This window comes from Miniopterus natalensis, chromosome 3, assembly GCF_054644295.1.
Source record: "Miniopterus natalensis isolate mMinNat1 chromosome 3, mMinNat1.hap1, whole genome shotgun sequence".
Lineage (NCBI taxonomy): Eukaryota > Metazoa > Chordata > Mammalia > Chiroptera > Miniopteridae > Miniopterus > Miniopterus natalensis.
Genome location: NC_142083.1, coordinates 91,639,181 through 91,649,198, shown reverse-complemented (window position 1 = coordinate 91,649,198; position 10,018 = coordinate 91,639,181).

The window sequence follows — 10,018 nt, the reverse complement described above, 5'->3', positions numbered from 1 at the left end:
ATAATGAGACTCAACTATATTTGATTCGATTGACGTTTTAAAGAATCATTCTGGCTCTAGCTGATTTTGCTCAGTGGTTAGAGCATCGGCCCTCGGACTGAAGGGTCCTGGGTCTAATTCCCGCCAAGGGCACGGACCTCAGTTGCAGGCTCAGTGGCCACCGTGGTCAGCATGTGAGCAGGAAGCAGCCAACTGATGTGTTTCTCTCTCTGTCCCTCCCACTATCCTTGGGTGAGGGTTAAAAAAAAAAAAAAAATCATTCTGATTGCTGTGCTGAGAATGGTTTAGACCAAGAGAAGCAGTTAGGAAGCCAGGAGACCAGCACATATGTAATTTAATTATTTTCTTCTAACCATGTTTTAAAAAGTAATAAGAAACAGGTGACTTTAACTTAAGTAATATACTTAATTTAACCCAATATATGTGGTTACCATATTGGTCAGATATAGAACAGATATTCCTTTGCTCATTCAACCAAGCAAGGTCTTGTTCTGGAAATACACAGGATGGAGTAAAGCTCAATCTCTGGCCTCAAAGTGAACACAGGTCAGCTAGGGAGACTAATATAATAGCTTGTGCTGAAGACTTCAAAACAAAGTGCTTTGAGAGGTTGAGTAGGGAGGACCCAGAGGAGGGAGGCTTCAGAGAGAAGAGGGACACTGAAGTTGGGACTTTAATAATGTGTAAGAATTTTGTGGGGGGAGATTAAAGATGGTGGTGGACTTGAGTGGAAGCTACAGGGACACTCTCCCGGGACCAAACTGGAATTACAACGAAAATATAGAAAAACCATTCTGAATAATCAACTGCAACTGAAGACAAGTGAACACCCTTATAACCAAGGAGGAAAAGTGGAGGCTGCATAGAGACTCGTGGGAAATGCAGAGGTGCGAGAGGGCTCGCTGGGCTCCCACAGGCAGCAGCTGAAGCTCCAGAGGGATATTTCAGCTGTGAGGGTTCCTACTGAGGACTCTGGGGCCTAAACCCCAGGCTGGGCTTCCCAGCCCAGAGCACCTGAACTGAGAAAGGTGCCCACATATCATCTGGCTGTGAAAAGCAGCAGGGTTTCTTTCTGCTAGGGAGAGGTGGCTGGAACTGCAGGCACCCTCTTAAAGGGCCAATGCACAAAGTCTCGAGTGCAGCCACTCACCTTGGGCTCCAGCAGAGGGAGGGCCGAGTGGACTAGAGCTGTGTGAGTAGAACCTAGGGTTGTGGGCTCTGGAGATAGAGCTCAGAAGGCACCCAACTGGATTCTTGTCCCGAGTCATTCCCCCAAACTGCAGAGGCCATCTTAGGCAGACATTTTGCTGCCTTTGCTTGGGGATGGGGGAAGCAATTGCCCCACCCTGCAGGAAATCCTTTGGCCCTACCCAGAGGACTTTCCACAGCCTGAGGCTCATTAAGAGACTGATAACAACCAGCAGCCCCACCCTGTGGAATTTCTACAGCCTGAGGCTCATTAAGAGAATCAGATTAATCAGCCTGCAGGCAGAGGCAGACCTCAGAGTGCTTTGAGTGTTTGTCTGACCTGCTTCTGGACCGGGACCTTGGAAAAGCAGACTTTGGTGTGCATCTTGGACCTGTCCAAATGCACCCAGCCCCAGCAGAGGAAACCTCAAGCAGAGGGTTGTTGATAGCTGCAAACAGGGTACTCAGGGCCAGTCACAAACTGTGTCTGATATTGGCCTGAACCAGGGACGCTCCAAAAAGACTGAGAGTCCTAGCAGATCTACCAAATATATAAAAACAAACCCAAGCAGATAGCCAAAATGGGGAGACAAAAAAACAAGACCCAAATGAAAGAACAAGAGAAGTCTTCAGAAAAAGAGCTAAATGAAATGGAGATAAGCAATCTATCAGATATAGAGTTCAGAATACTGATTGTAAGAATGCTCAACAGCATGAAAAAAGATATGGAAACTATGAAGGAAATTAAGAGTGACATAGCAGAAATGAAGAATACATTGGAAGGAATAAACAGCAGATTAGAGGAAACTGAGGATTGGATCAGTGAATTAGAAGACGGTAGAAAAAAATCAGAGATCCAAAAAAGAAAAAAACAATTGAAAAACAGGAGGACAGTCTAAGGGAGTTGTGGGACAACATGAAATGTAACAATATTTGCATCATAGGAGTGCCAGAGAAGGTCGAAAGTAAGCAAGGGTTAGAGAACCTGTTTGAAGAAATAACGGCAGAAAACTTCCCTAACCTGGTCAAGGAAAAAGTCACAAGTTCATGAGGCACAGAGAGTCCCAAGCAAGAAGAATGCAAAGAGGCCCATGCCCAGACACATAATTAAAGTGCCAAAAATTCAAGATAAAGAGAAAATACTAAAGGCAGCAAGAGAAAAGCAATCTGTTACCTACAAAGGAGCTCCCATAAGGCTGTCAGATGACTTCTCATCAGAAACGCTACAGGCCAGAAGGGAAAGGCATGAAGTATTCAAGGTAATGCAAAACAAGGATCTGAAACCAAGACTACTCTGTCCAGCAAGGCTATCATTCAAAATAGATGATGAAATAAGAAGCTTCCCAGATAAATAAATAAAAAAGCTAAAGGAGTTTATCACCACCAAACCAGCATTGCAGGAAATGTTAAAGGGACTGCTGTAATAATAAGAAATAGAGAACAAAACATAGGCATAAAGAATTAAAATGGCAATAAATAAGGACCTATCAATAATAACCTTAAGGACTTTAAGGGAGAGATCAACAGCCATACAGTCATAGTTGTGGACTTTAAAACCCCAATGACTTAACCGGGTAGATCTTCCAGATAAAAAGTCAACACAGAAACAGTAACTCTAAATGGCACAGTAGATCAGGTGGATTTAATTGATATTTGCAGAACATTTCACCCCAAAGCTGCAGAATATACATTCCTCTCAAGTGCACATGGGTCATTCTCAAAGATAGGCCACATGTTAGGACACAAAACAAGTCTTTACAAGTTCAAGAAGATTGAAATCACATCAAGCATTTCAGATCACAATGACATGAAATTAGAAATCAACTACAGTAAAAACACTCAAAAACATTCAAGCACATGGAGGCTAAATAACATGTTATTAAACAAAATAGGTTACAAATAAAATCAAGAAAGAAATCAAAAACTTCCCGGAAACAAATGAAAATGAACATACAAACAACCCAAAATCTATGGGACACAGCGAAAGCAGTCCTAAGAGGGAAGTTCATAGCACTGCAGGCCTACCTCAAAAAGCAAGAAAAATTTTTAGTAAACTGTCTAACCCTACAACTTAAAGAATTCGAAAGCTCCCCTGTGAAGCTGTCCAGACCAGGGCTTTTGTTTGCTGGGAGTGAGTTTTTTAATTACTGCTTCAATTTCATGAGTTGTTAGTTGTCTATTCAGGTTTTCTGATTCTTCCTGATTCGGTTTTACATGATCTCACTCATATGTGGAATCTAATAAAATAGGCTGAGGAACAAAATAGATCCAGAGGCATAGAAGCATGGAACAGACAGAGATCTCAGTGGGAAGGCGGGGGTGGGGGAGTGGGTGGGAAGAGATTAATCAAAGAACTTATATGTTTATATGCATAACCCATGGACACAGATAATAGTGCCATGGACACAGGCAATAGTGTGGTGAAAGCCTGGTGGGGGGAGGGGCGTGGATGAGGGTTGGAGGGGATCAATGGGGGGAAAAAGGGGAATGTCTATAATACTTTCAACAATAAAGATTTTAAAAAAAGAGAATTCTGTGGGGAAGGGCACTCCAAGCAGTGAGAACTGCTTTTGCAAAGTCCCAGAGAAATGACATGTAGAGTGTCTCTGGGAAATGAAAACCGTTCTTTATGGCTGGATTGTAGGGTATGAAATGGGAGGGTAGAGGGTGGGGAAAGATGAGGCTCTTATCGACCAGTCTATGAAATGTAGCATTCATTCTGTTTAGCAGTGATGGGGAATGTTGAGACTTTTAAGCTGTGATATGACCAGATCTGTGTTTTAAGCAGGTCTTTTAGGCAATGTAAAAAGGATGGAAATAGGAGGCAGGAAGCCTGGCCGGGCGGGGCTCAGCGGTTGAGCATTGGCCTAGGATCCGGGAGATCGTGGTTCGTTCGATTCCCGGTCAGGGCACATGCCCGGGTTGCAGGCTTGATCCCCAGTCGGGGGCGTGCAGGAGGCTGCTGATCAATGACTCTCTCATCATTGATGTTTCTCTCTCTCTCCCTCTCCTTTCCTCTCTCTGAAATCAATAAAGATATATTTAAAAAAAAAAAAAAAATAGGAGGAAGGAAGATCCATTAAGGAAGGGAAATGACTCTAGGATAGATCCAGGAAAGACCCATAGAGACTGAGAAGAGGGTCAGAGAAGAAGGAAGGCGAAGGGTGGTCCACAGTGTCCCATGCAGTAGATGTCAAGTAGAACAGGACATGCAAACCTTACCATCCCAAAGGCTGACCCTCCAGAATCCACTGAATAGCAAAGCGTTTGGGAGCCAGTAAGTGCTTAAAATGTATTGCGATGGCCCAGCCGGGCGTGGCTCAGCGGTTGAGCGTCGGCCTAGGATCCGGGAGATCGCAGTTCGGTTCCCAGTCAGGGCACATGCACGGGTTTCGGGCTCGATCCCCAGTCGGGGGCCTGCAGGAGGCAGCCGATCAATGACTCATCATTGATGTTTCTATCTCTCTCTTTCTCCTTTTTTCTCTCTGAAATCAATAAAGATATATATTTTTAAAATTACTGAGATGGAACTAGGTTCAAGTCTTGGGCCACATGACTGTATGGCCTTGTTCAAAAATACTTAAATTTTCTAACCACAAAACAAGAGTAAAGATAATGCCAGCTTCACAGGGCTGTTGCGAGGATAGAATGGCTTACTGTAGTTAGTTCACTTTACATGGTACTTGGCATGTGCTGGCACTTAGTACAGATGGTAGCTTTATTATTATTTGATATCCTTTGAGTGCTCTGGGCCTCAGTTCCCTCACAAAAAGAGCTGCCTCTTGCTGTTAATAGGAACCAAAGAACATACGAGATGATTAAATTGTATTTGCACTTAAAGCTAAAGGCAAATGCTCCCCAAAAGATTAAACATGACTCCATGAATTCGACTCCTGGGAATATGTCTGAGAGAATGGAAACATGTACATGTGAAAACCTGTTCACAAATGTCCTCAGCATTCGTTCATATTCACAGCATGAATGTTCACATTTTCTAATGCCAAAAAGTCCAAACACCCTGTCAACTGTGGTCTCTCCATACAATGGCATTTATTCAGCCATGAGAAGGAATGAAGCTCTGACACTTGGTACAACGTGGATGAACCTTGGAAATATGGTGCTCGGTGAAAGAGGCCAGGCACATAAGACCACATACTGTATGATTCTGTTGATATGAAATGTTTAGAATAGGTAGATTCATAGGGACAGAAAGATTAGTCGCTGCCTAGGACTGGGGGAAATGGGGGGTGACTGCTAATGGGTGACGGGTTTTCTTTTTTGGGTGATGAAAATGTCCTAAAATGGATTGTCAGGATGTTTGCACAACTCTATGAATACACTAAAAGCCTTGAATTGTACATTTAAATGGGTAAATGTGAATTATATCTTAAGCAGTTACCAAAAGCACAAAATAGGGAGAGACTATACCCAAGGCAACTTGGGAGAATTCAGACACATAATGAAACAACAGAGCGAAGGCAAGTACCTCTGTGCGGAGATGGGGAGGTCTCATCCCTCGTTTGCTGTAAAGCCTCATGAGGCGCATCTGAGACTAGGAGCCCACGAGTGTCCCTGGAGGTGTCATTGGCAGTCGTGCAGTGCAACTGCTTGTGTCACCTTTTCCTGGAGAATGTTCACTTTCTACAGATACCTCCCCTCCACATGAATGCACACACGCGGCCCCTTCCATGTCATCTGCCTCCTCCCTGGCTTCTGAGACTCACCTGTACTACAAAGCCAGCTGCCCTTTATTTTTAGTCCAGATTTTAACGTAACTGGGGCAGCTGCAGCACCTTAGACCCAGCACGCCTTCAGTGACAGGTTTCTTTGCACCTGGTGGCCCCTGCCACCAGCGTATCCTCCTGCTGCAGGGTTCCACGGCATTCCTGAGAGCTGTTTGCTTTCCAGGTTGTGCAGAAAACAGCCCAAAGGTGGGGAAAGAGGGCCCTCCTTCATCCCCTCTACACCCAGTGCCATCTGCTGGCAAAACGGTGGCATGGGGGACATGGCAAATTCTGTTTGCCTTCCTGACTTAGAGCCTGCATTACAGAGCCCTGGGGATAAAGTTCATCCCTCTAGTTTAGTTCTCTTAGGCCAGAGTTAAAATTGGGCTTGATTCCTACATTGAGACCTATAAGGAAAAGGGCACATATTTTAACTACTGAGCTTGATGCATTTTCACGAACCTCACTTCTTAGTGCAGCCAGCACCAGGTTAAGAAGACAGAGTATGACCATTCTCCCAGCAGCCTCCTCTGTGCTCCCTTCCAATCACTGTCACCCACAAGGAGTCACTAAGATCCACTCCTAAGAATAGATTCCTTTTGCCTGTTTTTGTATTGTCTATTACAGGTTGGAGCCAGTTGGATCAATCACATGGTGTGCAGCTTTTGTAATGCAACATTCCAGGTGACTAAAGGGGTTTTGTCCCTTGGAGCAGAGCCTGAACCTCATGAAGGGTACCTCTCTCCTCCCACAATCCTCTGCCTCCTCCTTAGCCCCCCTCCTTCCATCAGGCTGATTCATCATTGGCTTGAAAGCCTCAAACAAAATCTTGTGATCATTTGGGGAGCTGCAGTTAACATCCCTGAGCACTTTCTTTGTGCCAGGCACCAGGATGAGCGATTTACACACATACCTCTCTTCACTCCCACTGGGAGCCTGTGCGCTTGCACCTAAAGCTGAATGGGGGAAGTAGCATGCTTGGAGTTGCAGAGCCAGTGGCCGGCAGACCCCAGCTCTTGTGCTGCTAGATTGACAGGCCCCTCTCTATCCACTCCAGAGCCAGTGTGAGCCAGCACACACAAGGAGAGAGAGGAAGCTGTCATACTCAGGCTGTTCTTTGCACAGGACAGGAAGGAAGCCCTCCACCCCTGTGGAATCCACATTGTTGAGTCATTGATTTGTTTGAATTGTTGCAGATCCCCAAACCTTTGATACAGAAAAGCACTGTTATCAGAAGCATACAGCAGTGATGCATTTTCACCAACTAAACACACGGATGTGCCCATTCCCAGCAATTCTGTCTTATGCTGTCTTCCAAGCAGTCACCATGCTCCTGACTTCTAACAACAAAGATTCATTTTCTCCATTTTTGTACTTTTTATAGAAATGGATGCATACAGGAGGAGCTCTTTTGTACATGGCTTCTTTTGCTCATTTCATATCTATGAAAGTCACCCATATTGTTACACGCAGTTTCCAATATTCATTCTCATTGCAGCATGATAATCCATTATGTGAATATACCACAGAACTGCTTTGCTGCTTATGGGCATCTGGTTAATTCCCAGGTGGGAGCTGTTGGCTATTATGACATTGCTGTCACAGGCATGCTAGTGCATGGTATGAGTGTATTTCTGTTGGATGCCCATCGAGGGGTGGAAAGCTGGGTTGTAGCGTATGCATATGTTCAGCTATGTAGACCCTGCCACATTGTTTCCTCAAAGAGCTGCTGCCAACTTACAGTCCACAAGACCATTTGAACATTTTGCTGGTCATCTGCTTACCAACACTTGGTATTGCCAGACCTTCAAATTTTAATGTTAAATGATTCTAAACAGATACATGAATGATTTAAATGTTAACGTCTATTTTGTAATATTTCATTAATATGGCTCATGAAAATCAACAGCTCCTTTGCAACTATTATCCATTTAGCAAACATTTACTGAGCTCCTACTATGTACTGGGCTCTGCTAAAGAGACAGAAAAGGAGACGAAAGCTATCAGTCCTGAAGGAGCTCCAGGAACGTCCTCTCTTCGGGTCTCAGATGTCACCTCCACAGACACTTGAGCACCTACCACCATTATCTTTTTGCTCAGTTCATTTTCTACATAACACCATCATCTAAAGGGCTTTATTTATGTTTGTTTAATTGTTTGATGTCTTCATGAGGGAAGGACTCTTGTCTGTTTGGTGTTCTCAAGCCCCCAGAACAGTTTCTGGTACCTAGTCAACATTCAGTAAATAGTGAACCAACGATTGAATAAGTGATGGGCAGGATGAGAGCTGAGATCTTAGATTCAAGTTCTGGCCATGCCACTTATTAGCTATGTGTGACCTTCAGTAAATTACTTGTTTTCTGATCCTTATTTCCTCATCTGCAAAACAATAGTAATAGTGCTTGAACTAGCAGAAGGAAGAGCTAGTGAGCTTGAAGCTAGATTGATAGAGATTATGTAATCCGTAACTGAAGAGGAAATAGAATGGGAAAAATAGAGCCTCAGAGAAATGTGGGATGCCTTCGGGCACACCAGCATGTGTAATGGGAGTATCAGAGGAGAGGAGAAAGAGAAATAGAAGAAATATTCAAAGAAATAATGCCTGAAAAATTCCCTAATGTACTTTCAAAAAAACCACTAATTAACACATCTAAGAATCTCAACAAATTCCAAGTAGGAAAAATGCAGAGATTAGCACCTAGACACATCATAGTTAAAAGACAAGACAAAAAAGAGCAAGAGAAAAATGACTCATCACTACAAGGAAACCCAAGTAAGATTAATAGCTAATTTATTATCAGAAACAATGGAGGCTAGAAGGCAGTGAAAATATACTCAAATAGCTAAAATAAAAATCAAGGTAATCCCTGCCTTATAGTATTACTGTTTGAGACAAAGAAACTGTGACTACAGTGTCTGACCACACTGGTTCCCTGAAACATTATTAAGGACCATACAGTGTAGCTTCATATTATCTTCAAGTTCTTTTGTGTTGTTTAATCCACTCTATGTGAGTCTACAGGGGTAGCTCAATGTTGTTATGGCAAGAGGTAAAAATCAGCCTTCTTATACTCATCCAGAGGTTTAGCCAACAGAAGCATATGTCTCTATTTGTGGTCCTTCCTAGAGAAAAGGCTCTCTACAAATGACTGTTTTATTCATTCAGTCATTTAGTATTTATTGAGCATCTACTATGTGCTTGTTAGAAGCCATTGCCTGGTAGAGAGAAGATATAATCTACCTCCAGGAACTCACAGAGTAGTTAGAGTAACGGCACTAATCAAATAGCCATACAAATGACCATGACAAGCATGTAAAGGAAAGATAAGAGACGTACTAAGGTCCCAGAGTAGGTGGCATTTGCCCTAACCACGGATGTGGGGAAGGCTTTCCTGATGGCTAAGCTGAGGCCTGAATGATGAGTGCGAGTTTTCTTTCCCAGATAACATGGAAAGGAAATAATGTTTCAGCCAGGGAGGCTACATGTACCAAGGGCCTGTGGCAGGAGGGAACAGAACAAGGACAAGGGGACTAAAAGAAAGTGAATTTGAACATTATATGCCTGGCAAGTGGTTAATATCCAGAATATATAAAGAAATCCTACAACTCAGCAACAACAACAAAACCTGATTTAAAAATGGGCAAAGGACTTAAACATTTCTCTGAAGAAGGTATACAAATGGCCAATAAGCACATGAAAAGATGCCCAACATCACAAATCATGAGGGAAATGCAACTCAAAACCACCAGGAGATACCACCTCATGCCCATTAGGGTGGCTATTATTGGAAATTAGGAAGTTCTGGTGAGGATGTGGAGGAATTGAAACCCTTGTACATTGTTTATGAGAATGAAAACTGATGCAGCCACTTGGAAAAAGTATGGCAGTTCCTAAAAAAATTAACCATAGAATTACTGCCTGATTCAGCAACTCCACTTCTGGGTTGGAGAATTGAAAGCAGGGACTTGAACAGGTATTTGTATCTGTTCATAGCAGCATTATTCATAATAGGCAAAATATGGATGCAACCCAATGGTCCATCATTCATAGACACATGAATGGATAAGCAAAATGTAGCACATACGTTCAGTGGAATATTACTCAG